The sequence below is a fragment of the Spermophilus citellus genome (assembly GCF_964194105.1).
Source record: "Spermophilus citellus genome assembly, chromosome: 17".
Taxonomy (NCBI): domain Eukaryota; kingdom Metazoa; phylum Chordata; class Mammalia; order Rodentia; family Sciuridae; genus Spermophilus; species Spermophilus citellus.
The window spans coordinates 34,388,240-34,408,552 of record NC_138199.1 but is presented as its reverse complement, the minus strand read 5'-3'; the positions used below and the strand labels follow the sequence as shown (position 1 = coordinate 34,408,552).

Here is a 20,313-nt window from a genome sequence, read left to right as displayed (position 1 = left end):
GTGAGGTGCTAAGTAACTTAGCAAGACCCTGTCTCTAAACAAAATACAAAAAAGAACTGGGGATGTGGCTTTGTGGTTAAGTGCCCCTGAGTTCAATCCCCAGTACCTCCCCCCAATACCAAAAAAAAGAGCTATACAAGAACTGGTTATTACCAGAACAACACATCAATATTAGCTGACACCTCTGTTACTGGAATATATAAATCAAGGTAACAACCAGGTATGATGGCTCATACCTATAATCCCAGCAATTCAGGAGACAGAGGCAGGAGGACTACAAGTTCAAAGCCAGCCTGGACAAATAAGTGAGATCCTGTCTCAAAATGAAAACTGGAAATGGCTTAGGACGTAGCTTAGTAGTAAGGTGCTCCTGGATTTATCCTCAGTACCACAAAAAAAAAAAAAAAAAAAAAGGGTTCTCACTAAGGCCCATATCATGTATAGCCAAATTTGATTCTGGCAATATTTATTTTTCATTTATGCTGGCATTCCTAAATAATCACTTTCCCAAATAATGAAATGTTCCCAATTTAAGACAATGTTTCTTTTTTTCTTCTTCCTTTTTTTCTATTTTTTTTTTTTTGTGTGTGTGTGTGGCACCAGGGATTGAACCCAAGAGTGCTTTACCTCTGAGCTACCCAGTCCTTTTTATTTTACTTTTTTGAGACTGAGTCTCAATAAATTGCTTAGGGCCTTGCTAAATTGCTGGGGCTCGCCTCAAACTTGCAATCCTCTTACCTCAGTCTCTTGAGTTACTGGGATTATGGGCATGCACCATAGCATCCAGTTTTAGGGCACTATGTCAACTATAAATTCAAAATAAGTAAATCTTTAGCAACATAAATGCATGCTGAAGAAAAAAAAGCTTTTCCATCAAATCAAAAGCGTTCCTGTTTCAACTAAACAGATACCACACTTAGTACAGAGTAAATTCCTATTAAAGGCCAAGCATGTTAGGACACACCTGTATCTCCGAGGCTCAGGAGGCTGAGGTAGGAGGATCACAGGTTTGAAGCCAGTCTCAGCAATTTAGGGAGGCTGTGAGCAACTTAGTGACCTAGTGATTTCCTGACTTACAATAAAAAAAAAAAAAGGGCCAGGGATGTGACTCAGTGGTTAAGCACTTTTGGGTTCAATCTCTGATACCACATAAATAAATGAATAAATTCCTGTTAAACACTTGCTAAAAACAAGGAAACACTAATCCCATACTCAAATTTTTTTAAGATAAAAATTTCCTAAGGCTATAGTAGTATCAGTAGGAAAATGAAACAAATCAGCCATCTCTGTGTGCTGACCTTTGTCAGAACTCATCTTCCCTAATCTTTTTGTTTAAATTTCATTCTTTTTTTTAGTTGTAGATGGACACAATATCTTTATTTTATTTTTATGAGGTGCTAAGAATCAAACCCAGGGCCTCGCATGTCCTAGGTGAGGGATCTACCACTGAGCCACAACCCCAGCCCATCATCTTCCCTAATCTTTGCAGTTCTGAGTCACCACCATCCTCAGGTTCCACCCTACCCACTATCACCAGAGATGAGTAGTAACATCAGGTCAAGTTGGACCCAAGTTAACCTGCTTTTCACTTGTCTCCTAAACACTAGTCCATTCATTTACCCATCAATTTACCTAGCAAGCATTCAATGACACCATAGTGTCAGGCACTGTTCTAGACTCAAGAGCAACCATGACTTTTTAATTAGTTGTGATATCTCTGAGGGCAAGTCCCCTACAATATTTTTCATCTTCAAGGTTGTCTTAAGGAAACCAGATGCTATGGTACATGTCTGTAATCCCATCAACTCAGGAGGCCGAGACAGGTGGATGGAAAATTCAAGAAGCCTCAGCAACTTAATGATACCCTGTCTCAAAAAAAAAAATTTTTTTTTAAGGGATTGGGGATGTAGTTCAGTAGTAGAGTGCCCCTGGATTCAATTCTCAGTACACCCCCCAAAAAAAAATAAAAATAAAAAAGCTGCCTTTTAACCATTCTGGGCTTTTTGTCTTTTCACATGAATTTTGGGTTAAACTTTCAAATTCTAGGCAAGATCATTAAGAATACCCATGTGTGTGTGCATGTGCTAGGTTTTGAACCTAGAATCTCAGGTATGATAAGTACATAGTCTACCACAGAGCAACACTCCAGTCCCAGGCATACAATTTAATTTATAGATTAAAGTGAACAGAATAGACATTTTGTCATGTTATTTCATCTATAAATATATCTCCATTTAGTCAGGTCCTTTTGTCCCTTGATAATATTCTGTAATTTTCTCCATGTAGAGCTAACATCTTTTAATTTCTAAATAGCCATATGTTTAGGTTATTATAAATTAGATCACTTTTCCTATTAAATGCATTATTGCCAGCTACTACCACAAGTGTGTAAGAAGGTTGATCTTTAAGTAATAGCTTGCTGAACTTTCTAGTAGTTTTAATAGCTGGTAGACTCTCTTGAATATTCAATGTAGACTTCCTCAGCAAATATGATAGCTATGTTTTTACTTCCTTATTTTTACATCTCTTAGACTTTATGCTGAATAGGTAGACAGGAGGAACTTTCTGGCCTTGATTCTCACTTCATAGAATGTTCAAGTTCCACCATCAAGTATGACAGCTCTATGTGTCTGATCACTAGCAAGTCAAAACTCTCTTCTGTTGTCTTTGTTTTATTGTTTTCTAAGAGTTCTTATGAACAATATTGTCAAATTCAGAAGAATATGATTTGAAATTATCATAATTTTGCTTTTATTAATCTGTTGATGAGGCTTCTACTTTTGAACTAGCCATTCATTTATTTATTCAATAAATATTTGTTGAGTGCCTACAATGTGCTGAGCACTGTTCTAGACTTGGGAAAAACAGCAGGAAACAAAGAGAAAAAGATCCCCACCTGCCAGGTGCAGGTGCATTATATGCCTGTAATCCCAACAGGTTGAAAGACTGAGGCGAGAGGACTGAAAGTTCAAAGCCAGACTCAGAAACTTAGCAAGTCCCTTAACAACTTGGTGAGACCCTGACTCAAAATAAAACAAATAAAAAGAGCTGGGGATGCAGCTTAGTGGTTAAGAGCCTCTGGGTTCAAAAACAAAACCCTCTGGTACCAAAAAAGAAAAAAGGGGGGAAAAACCCATCTTAATGAAGCTTAAATTCTAGCTGGAGGTTAGGGGTGGTGAAGCCCCCAGGACTCAGGAGGCTGAGGCAGGAGATCACAAGTTTGAGGCCAGCCTCAGTACTGTCTCAAAATAAAAAGTAAAAAGGGCTGGGGATGTAGCTTAGTGGTAGAGCATCCCTGAGTTCAATCCCTCCGCCCCGCCAAAAAAAATCTCATTGGGGAGGCAGAAAATAAAATACATAATAGGTCACGGTAAGTTCTCTGAGGGGAAAAAAAGTGGAGAAAGGAGACAGGCAGTGTTTCTAAATAATAAATGGTTCAATGAGAGGAGTCTCATTTAGGTGTAAAAAGGTCTAAGAAAGCCTATGGGAGGCTGAAGGAATCAGAGGTACAAAGATCCTCAGGACAGAGTTTGTATTTTGCCACTAGAAATTTTTGAGCAAATGAGTGGTGTGTTTTTAAAGAAATTTTTATTTCTCACACTTCCAGAATAAATCCTTCTTGTCTGTTGCATATTATTTAGTGAACTGCTAAGTTTGCAGCATTTTATCTTTATACTCATGAGATTGATTTCTAATTTCCTTTCCTGAATTTTCCTTGTCCATTTTTATATGAAAACTGTAACTTTGCAGCAAGTGTCATGTTGCTACTACAAATAATTTTCCCAGTAAGTGTACAATAATGTGTTATATATATAATTATTTTTGTACAGGGGATTGAACACAGGGACATTTTATCACTGAGCTATATCCCCCAGCCCTTTTTGTTTTTTAAACAGTGTCTCACAAATTTTCTGAGACTGGCCTCAAACTTGTAATTCCCCTGACTCAGACACCCTGGCTAGGAATACAGTTGTGTACCATTGTACCTGTCTGTTTTTTTTTTTTTCTTTTGCAATCTGTTGTATCAATTTCTGATAAAGGTGCTTCAAAATTTCCCACCACAACTCGAAAATATGTCAATTTCTCCTTGCAATCCTGTCAATGAATTTTATTATTACATCTTCTAATTAGATAACTTTTTTAGTTTTTCATGTGGTGCTGGGGATCGAACCCAGGGCTTCAAGCATGCTGGGAAAGCACTCTACCATTGAGCCACAACCCCAGCCCCTAATTAGATAACTTTTTTCACTGCCAGATAATGCCTGTTATCGCAACTGATTCTGATGGCAGGGGTGGTGGGGAGTAACCAGGGATTGAACTCAGGGGCACTTAACCACTGAGCTACATCCCAGCCCTATTTTGTATTTTATTTGGAGACAGGGTCTCTTTGAGTTGCTTAGCACTTTACTTTTGCCGAGGCTGGCTTTGAACTCTCAACCCTACTGCTTCAGCCTTTAAAGCTGCTAGGATTACACATGTGTGCGACCATGCCCAGCTTCACTACTGATTTCTACCTTAAATATTATTTTGCCTCACAGTAATAATTCTGCACGAGCTTTCTTTTACTTGCCTTCCCCTTTTATTGCTTTCTTCTTTATTTTCAATATTTTTCAAAATTAGGGGTTTTAGTTATACAGCCTACAGATGGATTTTTAAAATTCTAATATGACAAATTAATCTTTTACAAAGGAGTCAAATCAGTACATGTGTTTATTTTGTAATGCTAGAGAACAAACCTGGGGTCTTGCACATGCTGGCCAAGTGCTCTACCACTAAGCTACATCCCTAGCCTTAAGTTCACACTATTGTGACTAATGATATACTTGGACTTATTTCCCCAGATTATATATATAGTTTATATATATATATATATATATTTATTTATTTTAATATTTATTTTTTAGTTTTCGGCGGACACAACATCTTTGTTGGTATGTGGTGCTGAGGATCGAACCCGGGCCGCACGCATGCCAGGCAAGCGCGCTACCGCTTGAGCCACATCCCCAGCCCCAGTTTTTATATATTTCTATTACCCCCTTTCTCTGATTCTTTCTCTTTTCCTTCCTTCAACTGAATCCATAAGATTTCTATATTCTCTTTTTACATCCTGTTTGTTTGAAAACAAATTTAAATGTATTTTTCTGTTTCCTGGTATTCTTGATTTTTTTTGGGGGGGGTACTGGGGGTTGAACTCAGGGGCACTAAATCACTGAGCCATATCCCCAGCCCTATTTTGTATTTTATATAGAGACAGGGTCACCATTGCCTCAGCCTCTGGAGCCACTGGGATTATACGTGTGAGTTACCGTGCCCAGCTACTCTTGATTTTAAAGGATATACTTAACTTTATATTTATTTTAAATGTTCTACAGCTAAGTGTTGTCCTCATCTTGAATGTGAAGTTCTTAGCACACCACTAACCATTCCCTTTCTAATGCTATTACTATTAGGAGCAGCAGTTCTGGGCCGGGTGTATACTTCGGTGATACAGTACTTCTCTACCGTGCAGTAAGGCCCTGGGTTTGATTCCCACCATAATTAAAAAGAAAATTGGGGAAAAAAAGTAGAAGAAAAAGGAGCTAGAACAACAGTTCTGAGAGTATGTTCTTCAAGTCTCTTTCAAAAAAATAAAAAAGTCTGAAGGATTCAATCCATTTTCATAATAATAAGACTTTTTTGGACACTACTGACATTTACATTGATGACACAAAAGCAAGGATGGGTGAAATAGCTGGTGTCTTATGATTCAAGACCGTGGTACCAAACTGACCCAGTAGTCATTATACCCTTCATTGTCATGCATTCACGGAGAAAAAAAAAAGCCCTTGATAAAGTAGTAAATATTGTTTTTAAATCCTGACTCATGAATACACATCTTTTAAAAATTCTGAGTGATATGAGGGGCATTTATAAAGCATTTTTGTACACAAAGTACAATGGTTGTCTTGTGGAAAAACACATGCGCAATTCTATGAACTGAGTTGAACCAGCCTCTTCTTCATGAAACACCATTTTTTTTCAAATATTTTTTAGTTGTAGTAGACACAATACCTTTATTTATTGATTGATATGTGGTGCTAAGGATCGAACCCAGGGCCTCACACGTGCCAGGCGAGTGCTCTACCATTGAGCCACAACCCCAGCCCCACGATTTTTATTTGAAAGAACAACTGATAGACCAATAGTTAGTCTACAGAAGTGGGTATTTGGCTGGACATATCCGCAAAAAGAAATGAGCCTGCCACTTCAAGGAAAACACCTCAGTATTTCTCTCTCTCTCTCTCTCACACACACACACACACACACACACACACACAGTTAAGCTTTCAAGCAAAAAGGCTATTACAAGACTCCTTTTTTCCAACTACTTATCTTTGTAAGGCTAGATTTTCTTCACATACTGCAACCCAGAAAACATACTGTGACAGATTGAAGACAGAAGCATATGAGAGTCTAGTTGATTTCTCTTGTCAAACGTTATATTTGTAAAATTGCACAAATAATGACACTCATAAAATCTGTCTGGAAAAAGGTTATTTTTCATCAAAATGTTATGTTAACCTGTACTGGCATCATTATTTGTAAATGAACGGGGGGAGATACTAGAGATTGAAACTAGGGACTTGCACATGCTATGCAAGTGCTCTACTCAGTTACACACACACACACACACTTTATATTTATTTTAAATGTTCTACACGTTTAGAGTCAATACTTAATTTAAATTTACTGGCCTGTTAAATCAATTTCTATGTTCAGATACTCTTATTTACTTAGTCATCACTCTTTTTTTAATATTTATTTTTTAGTTTTCAGCGGACACAACATCTTTTGTTTTTGTATGTGGTGCTGAGGATCGAACCCGGGCCGCACACATGCCAGACGAGCGTGCTACCGCTTGAGCCACATCCCCAGCCCACTCTTCTCAATATAGAAATTATCTTTGCTTATGAATCCCACACCTTCCCTCCGAATTACATTTTTTTAAAAAAACATTTTAGTTGTCAATGGATCTTTATTTTATTTATTTATATGTGGTGCTGAGAATCGCTCTGCCACTGAGCCACAACCCCAGCCCGAATTCACTTTTTTTTATTGCAGAAGCTAAGCATCCTTTAATATTTTTTTTAAGAGAGAGTGGAGAGAGAGAGAGAGAGAGAGAGAGAGAGAGAGAGAGAGAGAGAGAGAGAGAATGAGAATTTTTTAATATTTATTTTTTAGTTCTCGGCGGACACAACATCTTTGTATGTGGTGCTGAGGATCGAACCCGGCCGCACGCATGCCAGGCGAGCGCGATACCGCTTGAGCCACATCCCCAGCCCAGCATCCTTTAATATTGAAGTGAGTTTGTATAAAACTTTGTCGTGTCTAAAAGTATTTATAATTAACATTCATTTTTCAATGTTAGTTAAACTGTGTATAAAGTTCAAGGTTGACATACATTTACTTAGCATGTAAGAGACTTTATTTCCTTGTTTTCTGGCTGTTTTTGCTGATAAGTCTGCAATCCTTTGTAGACAAGTGTTTTCTCTCAACTTTATCCTGATGTTCCGAAATTTCACAATGGTAAGTCTGAAGATGGAGTTATCTTATAACCTGTGTTTTTCCAGGTATATACCTATTCTGAAATTTTAGGCTTTTTTTTTAATTTTAGAAAAATTTCAGAAATTCTCTTTTCAAATAAAGTAAGGTTAAAGTTCTTTTTCCCTTACCTCTTTTTGGTACAAAGGATTGAACACAGGATGCTTACGTTGAGCCACATCCCCCAACCCTTTTTAATATTTTATAGAGATAGGGTCTCACTAAGTGGCTGAGGCTGGCTTTGAACTTGCAATCCTCCTGCCTCAGTATCCCGAGCCACTGGGATTAGAAGCACGTACCACCACGCCCAGCTGCCTGCTTACTTTTTAGGTCTTTCTCTTTTTCTTACCCGACTCTGGAAGGTTCGCAGCTGCCTTCAACCATTTCTCCAGAGCCTCCAATACAAAACTAGGTTGTACACAGTGTTTTGAGCCTACTGTTTTTTGTTTTTGTGGTGCTGGGGATCAAATCCAGAGCCTTGTGCATGTGAGGCAAGCCTCTACCAACTGAGCTATATCCCCAGCCCAAGCCTACAGTTCTGATACCTTAATGTCACAGATTCAGTCACAAAGGTAACAGGCTACTTGGCAGTTTTTGATCAAAAAGCCAAGCTTTTCTTACCCTCATTAGGCCCAGTTTCATACAAAGCAAATTGCAGGCAGAGAGTCAACACATTTATCACTCTGCTTGCACAATGGAAAACCCAACCCAAGCCCTGACTTTGAACAATATTCCCAGCTCCAGTCCTCCTCATTCATGGAGCTTTCATGAAGGTCTCTTTTGACAGCAAAGGTCACCATTGATTATAAACCCAGATTGTGATCTCCGTGGTGAGTGTCACTCAACCCTAGAGGTTCTCTTTCATTTTCAATTACATAAATTTTCTTTCTCTTCAAACATCTAATCTGTCATTGCCAGTGTTTGAAGCAGAGGAATTGTGTTGAAGAATGAACTCTAACATCTCATTCAGGAAATACATTATTTCTACATTTTGAAAGAATGCCAATGTATTTTGTAATAGGAAATAATTAAACTTTTAAAAATATTTCTTAGTCGTAGTTGGACACAATACCTTTATTTTATTATTTTTTTTAATGTGGTGCTGAGGATGGAACCCAGGGCTTTGCATGTGCTAGGTGAGCACTCTACCACTGAGCCACAATCCCAGCCCAAAAACCTTTTATTTTTAAATTTTATTTTCTTTACTATATATACCATGACAGAACAAATAAAGAGTGGAGAAGAACAGGGAAAAAACACATCACTTCAAAAACACTTACTTGCCAGCATCCTAATATTTTCTATGGACTCATTGGAACCAGAAGGGAAGAAGTGAAAGGAAACGTTCAGTCACATCTAATGAGCTTGTGAGAAAAATGAGTGAGGCAATACTTGGTGAAAAGGCCTTATCACAAGGCTGGGGTTGTGGCTTAGTGGTGGAGCACTTGCTTAGCACGTGAGGCACTGGGTTTGATCCTCACACTGAGTCAGCTTAGCAGAATTGCTTTGAGAACTGGCAACATATAGTGAAGCATTAGTTGGCTTATGGGTTCATGGACAGCACTGATAAGAGCAAAGCAGTCCTAATAAACTAGATCAGGCAGGCCAAGAAAGAGGGTCAGATCTGAAAACTGGAGTATGACAGAACGTGGAAAGAAGTCATGGGTTTGGACACATACATTAAAGTCAAAATAGAGGGATGGGCGTGGTTCAGTCTGAGAGTGAATGTTTAGCATCCATGAGGCCCTCAGGTTCAATCATTAGCACCACTGATTAGACAGGCAGAAGCTATACAAATAATTCCATACATTCAGAGTAAGAGACCCCCAGTATCAACATAAGTGAACAGCATGAAATGAAACTTTAGATATTGTAGCGGTACATTGTAGTTCTTTGTTATTAGGAGGATTGTAGTTCTTTGTTATTAGTAGACATTAATTTACAAATGGTAAACTATAGAAACCTGGATGATTTTTCAAGAAAGAACCAATTTGAAAACAGAATAAGGTATGAGCCAATAGTGATGGCCCCTCCAGTAAACTCAGCTACTTGGGAGGCTAAGGCAGGAAGATTGTAAATTAGAAGATAGCTGGAGCTACAGAGAAACTCCATCTCAAATTTTAAAAATTAAACAGACAAATCCACCATTTTTTCTACTTGTCATTGTCCTTAAAAATATTATAACTTTAAAATAATGTACTCTAAAGTTGGGAATGGTGGCTCACACCTGTAATCCCAGTGATTTGGAGGCTGAGGTAGGAGGATTACAAGTTAAAGGCCAGTCTCAGCAATTTAGCAAGGTTGTAAGATCCTAAGGAGACACCATCTCAATATAAAAATTAAAAAGAACTGGGAATGTGGCTCAGCGGTTAAGCACCCCAGGGGTTCAATCTTTGGTACTTAAAAAAAAAAAAAAAGTTTCAGTGCTTCAAAAATGTCACATCAGGGACCAGAAATGGCCAGTTAGGATATGCATAATCCCAAGGTGGTGGGTTTTTAGTAATTAAGCAGTATGAACAAGACATTAGCTAGTTAGGATAGCTGCCAGCAAGGTGAGTTTCAATTATTGCTTAGAAAGATTCCAGCAGTATTAAAAAAAGAAATTTCCTCAGGGCCTGGAATAAACCACTCATTATCTTAAAAGTATTTGGAGATTACATTACTGAAATATTAGCATTAATGTTAATTTGGCAATTAATATTTAGTGAGTGCTAATTCTGTAGCCAAACACTGTGTCAAGCACTAGATGTGGTTCTTAAGGAGCTTGCCATGAATTAATAATAATAGTATTAACAAAAACAAATCTAATTACATGTTGTGTGCCAGATTTCATGTGCTGTTTTACAATCAATGTTTCAAATAAAAAGGGCTGGGGACGTGGCTCAGTGGTTAACTGCCCCTGAGTTCAATCCTCAGTACCAATAAATGAAGAGAAAACTCAATTTTACAGGTTGATTAACTTGTCCAAGTACAGAGAAGTAGGATATAATTAGAACTCCAGTTTGTTCAAGGGTGGAAAACCCTAACCACTATGTATACTGCTTTTAGTGAATTAAGTCATAAAAGTGCAATTATTGTTTAGGTAAAAAGTGAAAAAGCTAGAGATAACCAAGGACTGGAAACTATTTTGAGAAAAGAAATAAAAGCAGAAAAAGTAACAGCTGAAAAAGTGAAAGATGAGACCATATCATTATAAGCAAACTGATGACAAAATAATATAAAAGTGGATGAACCCTAAATGTTGTAGTGAATACAGATTAATGTGAATCTTTATACATTGCTGGATTCATCTACTTTTGAAAATACTTCAATATTCTCTTAATAGTTTGTCATTTGCAAATCCTATTCCTCAGTAATTCCATTCCTAGAGAAACCCCTTCACTATGCGCCAGGAGACACAGGCTGCATTGTTGCAGCAGTACTGTTTGGAAAAGCAAAAGATTGGAAACCCAAATACCTATAGGAGAATGGATGAATAAATTCTGGTACATTTGATGATGAAACACTATACAGCAACGGAAATGAATGCACAGTAGACACAGAAAGCATGACTGAATCTTAGTATGATTAGGCATGATTCCAATTTTATAAAGCTTAGAAACAAACAGAACAATACCACTGTGTAGACACAAATACATATAACTCTAAAAGTATAACATGTTTCATGTATTTTTAATCAAATGCTATATTTAAAAATAAGAAAGTTGGGCTGGGGCTGGGGCTGGGGCTCAGTGGCAAGCACTTGCCTGGCATGTGTGAGGCATTGGGTTTGATCCTCAGCATCATATAAAATAAAACAAAATAAAGGTATTGTATCCCTCTACAACTAAAAAATATTTTTTAAAAATAAGAAAAAAAATAGACTTCACTTTGGAGTTGATCATATCTACCAATGTGAATACTACACTACACATTTAGAATTTTTGTGCTGGATGTAAGTGAATTTGTAGACAGACACGATACTTTTATTTATTTTTATGTGGATCAAACCCAGTGCCTCACACATGCTAGGCAAGGGTGCTACCACTGAGCCACAACCCAAGCCCCAAGTGAAAAACATTAGTTGTAAACTTTTTTAAGATTACATTAGGCCTCTGATTTAAAAGCTAACCGTATCTGATTCACAACTCTAGTCCCCTATCGGGTTTTTTTTTTTTTGGGGGGGGGGTTTGGTTTTTTAGTAGTAGAGACTGAACCCAGTGGCACTTAACCAGTAAGCCACATACTCAGCCCTTTTTTTCTTAAGAGATTGAGTCTCAGGGCTGGGGTTGTGGCTCCACAGTAGAGCGATAGCCTAGCGAGGTCCTGGGTTCGATCCTCAGCACCGCATAAAAATAAATAAATTAGATATTGCATCCAACTACACCTAAAAAGTAAATATTAAAAAAAAAAAGAGAGTGAGTCTCATTGAGTTGCTGAGGTTGGATTTGAACTCACAATCCTCCCGCCTCACCCTCCTGGGTATAGGCATGTGCCACTGTACCTGGCTTATAGTGCCCCATCTAGAATAGTAGATCTTTAATAAATGTATGTACATATTTTTAAAATTCTCAACTGATACACAAAAACATAAAAGCTATACATATTAATAGGATACCATGTAATGTTGAAACATGTAGAATATATACTGACTTAAAATATAAATGAAATATAGTTGAGGTTGGGATCTGGCTCAGTAGTGAAACACCTGCCTAGATTGCCTGGGTTCTATCCCTAGCAAAATCACACACACACACACACACACACACACACACACTCAAAATAAATAATACGCAATTGGAAGCACTACTGATAAAAACCACCTAACATTTGTTGAGCTAGAACTGTTTATTAAATATTTATTAAACACTTTATTACAAACTGTCTCATTTCATCTTTCCATGAGGTAGGCATTATTACTATCTTATCCCCCAATTCATGGAAGCATTACAAAGTTCCATGAGAACACAGAGGACATAAGCACCTATTTCGGCCCAAGAGTGTCAAGGATTATAACAATGCCCTGAATGTGAGTAAACTGGAAGAATAAAACTGATGACCACAATTTTCAACACAAATTTTCAAAGTAACACTAATCTTTCTTCTCCCCTCCCCCTTATTGGTGATTGAAGCCAGCAGTGTTCTTAACTCTGCGATACATCCTCATCTCTTTTTATAACTTTTTTTTTTTTTTTTTTTGAGAAAAGGTCTTGCTAAGTTGCCCAGGCTGGCCTTTAGCTTGCAATCTTCTTGCCTCAGCCTCCCGAGTTGCTGGGAATACAGGGGTGCACCACCTTGTCCAGTTTCCTTCATATTTAGGTGTAGTCTGTCAGCAATAAAATTAAGGGGCAAATGTATTGCTTTGTCTTTCATTGTTGTTTTTCTTGTTTTTGTTTTTTTGGCCTTACTGGGAACTAAACCCAGGGGTACACTACCACTGAGCTATATATTCTTTCTTTGGTTCGATCTATCCATCCATCTACAGCACCTTGCCTAAAATTGCCCAGACTGACCTTAAACTTGACATCTTCCTATCTCAGCCTCCCAAATTGCTGGGATTGCAAATGTGTACCACCAAGCAGGTTTGCACAAATTTTTAAAATTATACCTGGTATTCTTTACAAATTTGTGTTAACGTCAAGAAAACATGCAAAAAGTACATTGAGCTAGAGTAGGGAAACTAAAAGACGTTTAGCAAAACCCAATAATTCATTAGAAAATAAATTACTGAATAAAGAGATTGAGGCAGGAGGATCACAAGCTCAAAGCCAGCCTCAGCAACTCAGTAAAGCCTTAAGCAATCTAGTGAGACCCGACTCAAAATAAAAAATAAAAAGGGCATGGGTTATGCCTCAGTGTTTAAATGTCCTTGGGTTCAATCCCTAGTACAAAAACAAAAACCAGTAAACATGACCAAAAGGGAGGAATATTTATCTATATTTGCAAGTGAAAGAGAACCAAAGTCACACTATTTAAAAAACAGTTGCCTAAGATGTCATTTACAAAAACTAAGTATTTAGTTCTAATAAAGTGCTTTCAAGAAGTTCATCTCTGTGTCTCTGTAAAATAAGTTTAGACAGATCTTTAAGGTAACCTCTAGTTCCAATATCTTGAAAGTTAGATTAAAAAAACTCGAAAAATAATTTTTAAAAAATAAAAAAGATAAAGTATCCAGTTTTCAAAACAGATGCAGTATGTCTGATTCCAAATGTAGGTTTAAACCAAAATATAAACTAAATGTGAAATCCCTCTCCTGGTAGGGAGTTGGGAAGAACCACTTCAGGTGCCTTTGTTCCATGACTTGCATTTTCCACCATTAGGCTAGTGAACAAAGATGTTCTAATGAGAGAAGAAACACATCAAGAGAGAAAAATAACAAGGTTAAGTCATAGAAGCAATTTAAAGAGGTCATGTGCAAAGAGAACCAGGGAGGACATAGTAACATGACTAAAGATTCATGTACATGTCCTTATAGATATCAAAAGTCTGTATCCCTTTTAACTATTTCCTGCCTGCTTTTTCTAAGTTTTGCTGGGTGAGCACAAAATCTGGCAAATTTAGCTGTTAATTATGCAAAGGGGCTCATGACTATCTTTGAAATTCATTTTTTTAAATATTTTTTTAGTTGTCAAAGGACCTTTATTTTTATGTGTTGTTGAGGATTGAACTCAGTGCCTCACACATGCTAGGCAAGCACTCTACCACTGAGCCACAACACCAAAGCCCGAAATTCCATTTAAAATCTCTAAAATTCACCCTTCAAAAAAAAAAAAAATAGTATACAAGAGGTTTTGAGGAAGCTGGTCAAGATATGGGTCTAGAATTTGTATTGACTGTTGTCTAGAGTATAAATCATTTTAAGAAAAGTACATATATGCAATGATAAACTAACTAGCACAAAGGAAGTACCTTTCGTATCATCAATTTGATGAGGCATCTTATGTTGCTAAAGTCCTATATAAATGATATCCTTTCAAACTGTGAAGAGCTTTTGGAAAGTTATACTCACTAAAAAGAAACATCTAAATTTCAAAAATAAATGTGACAACAAAGTTTTTTGCATAACATAATTTCATGTTCTTATTTTTTTAAATTTTTTTTTAAGTTGTTGATGGACCTTTGTTTTGTATTTATTTTTATCTGGTGCTAAGAATCAAACCCAGTGCCTCATGCATGCTAGGCAAGGGCTCTACCACTGAGCCACAACCCCAGCCCCTCATGTTCTTAATTTTTAAGATAAACTTTCTTTAAGCAACTCTGGGTACCAAGTCCAGAGAAACTCTCTCTCATGCTGCCTATCTCAGCCTTTGCAACTTAGTGAAACCCTATCTAGAAATAAAAAATAAAAAGGATAGGGGTGAAGTAACCCCTCCAGAAAAAGACAATAGGTCTTTATTGATTTCTAATTTAAAAATCATTTTCAAGTGTGCAGTGATGTGCACCTGTAATCCCAGCAGTTTAGGAGGCTGAGGCAGAATTATTATAATTTCAAAGCCAACCTCAGAAATTTAGCGAGATCCTAAAAACTTAGCAAGATGGTGGGGGACGGGGCAGCAAGTTATTATTTCCATCTACAACTTTAAAAAAAAAACAAGGCTGCAGATGTGACTCAGTGGTTAAGCACCCTGGATTCAATTCCTGGTACAAAGAATAAAAGTCATTTGCTGCAAAAACATGTAATTATTTATAGAAAAAAAAATTAAAGACTCAGTCTTGACACTGCAAAAATATCTAACTATAGGAATTGAGGGGCTGGGGATGTGGCTCAAGCGGTAGCGCGCTCGCCTGGCATGCGTGCGGCCCGGGTTCGATCCTGAGCACCACATACAAAGATGATGTGTCCGCTGAAAACTAAAAAATAAATATTAAAAATTCTCTTAAAAAAAAAAAAGGAATTGAACCCAAAGTCCCACAATGCCATGCACATTACACTTCAGCCCCTCATAAGAGGAGTTTATGAGGTCTCAAGGATAACTGCCTTTAACTGATGAAAAAAGGAATAAACATACAAAAGTAACAGTGGGACAAAACTTAGAATATAATTTCCTCAACATGTAAGGTTTGGTAGATGGAAAAGTGACCTAAATCCTTATTTATGATTGTGTGTGTGTGTGTGTGTGTGTGTGTATATATATATATGTAAATAGGGATAGGGAGTATAACTTACTGGCAGAACACTTCCCTGGCATACATAAGGATTTGGGTTCCTGAAAAGAAATGTGAAAACCAACAGATGTTGATATTTATAAATAATCAGTAATGAAAGAAAATTCAAATATATTGAGGTGAAGCCAAAAGTAGTTCTCTATGGGTACTGTGGCTAGGGGTGGGGCTTGACGCTATTGCCTTTTTTGGGGGGTACTGGGGGTAAGTGGGGATTCAACTTATAGCTGCTTTACCACTAAGTGTCTCATTAAGTTATTTAGTCTAGCCTTGAACTTGTAATTCTCCTACCTCAGCCTCCCAAGTCACTGGGATTACAGGTGTGCACCAGTAGACAGCAAAACTATTGCTTTTGGTTATCCTGATAGATTTTTTACCCCAGACTGTATGCTCCCTGCAGGCGCTGCTGGCAGTGAAGTCAGTGCCAGTGGAAGACCACCCAGACACAGAGGTCCCCACGCACCCTGAGGACAGCAACCCTCAGCCAGGCAACAGCAAGGTGAGTCAGAAGAAGAAACCAGAGGGGTGGGCAGCCCGTTGGGGTGAGGTGGTGGACCCAGCATGTGGAGCCTTCCCCAAGTCCATCCATCCCTCTGGTACAGGGCAGTGGCTTCGTAGTGGTGCTTGAGGTGAAGCTGGAGGACCAGCATAAAAAGTGATTCAATAATATAATAAGAGTGTGTGTGTGTGTGTATAAATAGGGGTAGGAAGTATGACTTACTGGCAGAATACTTCCCTGGCATACATAAGGCCCTGATTTTGATTCTCCAACACAGCAAAAAAGATATTTTAAGTAATACAGATTAAACTTTAAGGACTGGGGATGTGGCTCAATGGTGGAGCATTTACTTAGCAGGGGGCAAGTCCCTGGGTTCAATTCCCCACACCACCACCTTAAATTTAAAAAATAATTTTTTTTTTAATGTATAAGGATAGGACAGAATGAACCCTACATACAAAATTTCAGGACATAGGTAACATGATGTATCTTTGGTAATTATGAACTTCTAAAATTAAATAATTCATATTTTGTGTCACCATTATTTGCTGATTGAGAAACTGAGGACTGAAGTATGTTTTGCCAGCACCCTAAATGATTTGATCATGAGGAAAACATCTAGAGATGAACCTCAATATAAAAAATATTCTCAGTAGTTGTCAGGCTTTATGAAAGAACTTTTATTAAGTCTATGTTTTATAACTATTCTCAAGATATCCCCTTGTGCACTCCAGATGTTATGATTACAATTCTTTTGTGGTTGTACACTGTCTTTTCAGGAACCCAAATCCTCATGCTTAACACCAAGTCCTGTTTTTAATTCACACCTACAAACTACCCTTGGATAATAGCAGCCAATGAGTTCAACTATACCAGTCTATTCAGCCACCTTTTCAAAAAACAGTAAGTACATCATGCTGACATATCATCTGCCTCTTGTCCATTATCAAATCATCTTCTCTGAAACTGTCTAGTTTTCCTCTTGTAAATAAATTCCCTAACTTACCCAGCCTGCCAAAAAGAAGCTATACTGGTGATCCATATGCAGAACTGTATTTGGTACAATGTTTAGGTTTTTTTCTTTTTTTGGTGGGACTGGGGATTGAACCCTGGCCATGCTTTAAACAAGTCCTGTTTATAAGGGTCATAAATTCACCACTCTCCAACTGGCTTCATTCATTTCTATTAACTGTTTTGTTCTTGTACATATTTATTTGCAATTCCTTATTGAGCCTACCTCTATTTCAAACAAGAGCTAATTTGCACCGAGTAGGAAACAAGGACTTTTTACTCTGACATATACACCAGAGTCACTTTTCAAAATCCCTACTCTTGCCAGACTCAGTGGCACACACCTGTAATCCCAGCGGCTGGGGAAGCTGAGGAGGGGAACATGAGTTCAAAGTCAGCCTAAACATTGGCAAAGCACTTAGCAACTCAGTGAGACCCCGTCTCTAAAAATACAAAATAGAGCTGGAGATGTGGCTCAGTGGTTGTGTGCCCCTAAATTCAGTAACCAGTACTCGTCCCCAAATTTAAAAAAAAAAAAAAAAAAAAAAAAAAAAAAAAGATCCATTTTATGAACAAGGGAGAAGGAATAAGGGGAACCTTGGGCCTTAATCTGGGAACAATTTATTACAGAACTATGTATCCCTTAGTCCTCCCTTTTCAATATTTATTTTTTAGTTGTAGTGGGACACAATATCTTTATTTTTATGTGGTGCTGAGGATCAAATCCTGGGACTCACATGTGCTAGGTAAGCACTCTACTGCTGAGCCACAACTCCAGCCCATCCCACCACCCTTTTTTTTTTTAACCTGAGATTTTATTAGCAGGACCATAGCAGCCAGTTGCCAGGAGAGGGAGAGGGAAAGGGAGAAGGAGAGGAGGAGGGGGAGGGGGGGAGGAGAGGGGGGAAGAGAGAGAGGGAGGAAGGGGCAGGAACCCACCAGCCCTTTTTATTTTTAAATTTTTGAGGCAGGGTCACACCAAGTTGATTAGGGCCTCTGTAATTTGCTGATCCTCCTGCCTCATCCTCCCAAATGGCTGGGATTAATAGGCATGCAACAACATGCCCAGCCTCCATGTTACATTTTTACAAATAGAAAAATCTTTGAGATCTTTTGCTATACGAAAGGGTTTTTATTTAGTTAACGGCTATTCTGATTCTGCTCAAAGGAAATCATGACTAAATCAGGTTTGTTTAAACTGCACGATGTTCAATAAAGGCACATCTCTCTGGACCTATCTGTTTTGATGACATTAACCCACTGACAATTTAGTTCAATATAGCAATTAAGTGCCTCTCATGTCATGCTTCAGAATGATGTAAATGGGCAACAGTGGCCAAGTACCTAGTGGAATCAAAGTCATCGTGGAAGATCAAGGATATATAAAAGTGGAAATTATCTCTGAACTAAAATTTGGCAGGTTTTAGAAACATGTTCCAAAGCAGTAAGAGGACGGGTGTGCAAAGAGAATTGTGAGCCTGAGCTGAACACCAAAAGGAAATGGCCAAAAATAAAGCTGTAACAATAAGCAGGGGTCAGATAATGGGTGCCTTTAGACGCCAAAGGACAAAATTTTTTTAGAATTAAAAGGTATATCATTCTTGATTCCCACCTACTATGCCATTTACAATCACTCAAGTTTTATTCTACATGAAAGGAAGTTATTAAAAGAATGAGAGCCAGGTTTGGTGGAGCATGCCTATAATCCATGCAACTTGGAGGCTGAGACAAGAGAATCACAAGTTCAAAGCTAGCCTCAGCAACTAAGTAAGACACTATCTCAAAATAAAAAAGGGTGGAAACTCAGTGGTAAAGCAACTGTGGTTTCAAATTTCACAGTTCAAAAAAAAAAAAAATCCAATATGCAAGTTTCATGCCTCATCCCCAACCACAGTACCCAAGAACAACTATTTTAGCTTCACCTCAAAATATGTAAACACACATACATATATGGAAAAAAATTAATTTTTAAAAGGGCTAAAGATATAGCTCAGCGGTAGAGCAATAACCAAGCAGACATGAAGTCCCAAGTTCAATCAATATCCACCCCTCCACAAAATAAAAAACAAGACCACTTGCCTAGCATGCAATAGACTTAATCACCAGTATCAGAAAACCAACCAACCAACCCAACTGGGTGCCCCAACTGGATACCCTGGTGTCTGCCTCAGCCTTGGGAGCCTGAAAAAAAGGGGAAGCAACAACAAGCAAACAACTCATTCCAGGGCTGCTGCAGGAACTGTTAGCAAAGGCTTACCTGCCATGAAGAATAAAATCAAGAATGAATAACCAATTGGGGGAAAGTTCAAAAGGAAGATATAGTAGAAATGTGTGTGCTAAAGAGCTTACTGCTGAAAGACACTGAAATGCTTGCTGTGCCCTTCACTACTTCCACATAAGGACAGAAGAGACAACATGGCACATTAAACCATATTTTGGCAGTTCATCTTGTTAATTATTTTGCAAGAATACAAACTGAGGTACTGAGTTGACCCTTACTTCCCTCCCACCTTATTCACTTTTTTTTTTCCATCCACATAGTAAATATGACTCTCACAGGTCCATTAAACCATTATTACAACCATTAGAAAAAGAAACTTTCAGGGTGGGGTTGTGGCTCAGTGGCAGAATGCTGGGTTCAATTCTCAAGACCACATATAAATAAATGAATGTCCACTGACAACTAAAATAAAATTTAAAAAAAATAAGAAACTTTCCAATCTACCCCTTTTTCTGTGCTTCTCACATTGAGGGTAAGCATCTCCTCAACTTCTTCAATGATTATTCAGTCATTAATTCATCACATTGTTTTCACCCAGGTTTATTCTCACCTAATTGATCCCTGTAACTTCCCAGAAACTCACCCCATCACAAATATCCAATAACATAATTCACCACCATTCAACCTACAATAAGTGCTTAAACACAAACCATACATTACTCACCAGTTTCAAGTTCTTCAGACTTCCTTTAGAATAAAATTCAAACCATGCTCCTGTTGAGTGATTTGGCATTTCTCCAATCTCCACATATCTCTTGCACACCCTTCACACCCACCACTCAAGACTCGCTTTTTCCTT

General features: G+C 37.9%; 1 protein-coding gene across 4 annotated transcripts in view; it reads right to left on the bottom strand.

Moving 5' to 3' along the window:
- Nucleotides 1-20,313, bottom strand: part of ZNF207 (zinc finger protein 207) — a 52,626-nt gene that overhangs the window by 3,107 nt on the left and 29,206 nt on the right. For 2 of the 4 annotated variants that reach the window (XR_014019298.1, XR_014019300.1), the window contains exon 14: nt 965-1,068. The exons of the other annotated variants lie outside the window; for them this stretch is intronic. The gene's annotated coding sequence lies outside the window, so the exon portion shown is untranslated. The remainder of the gene's footprint in view (nt 1-964; nt 1,069-20,313) is intronic. 4 annotated transcript variants of the gene reach the window in all.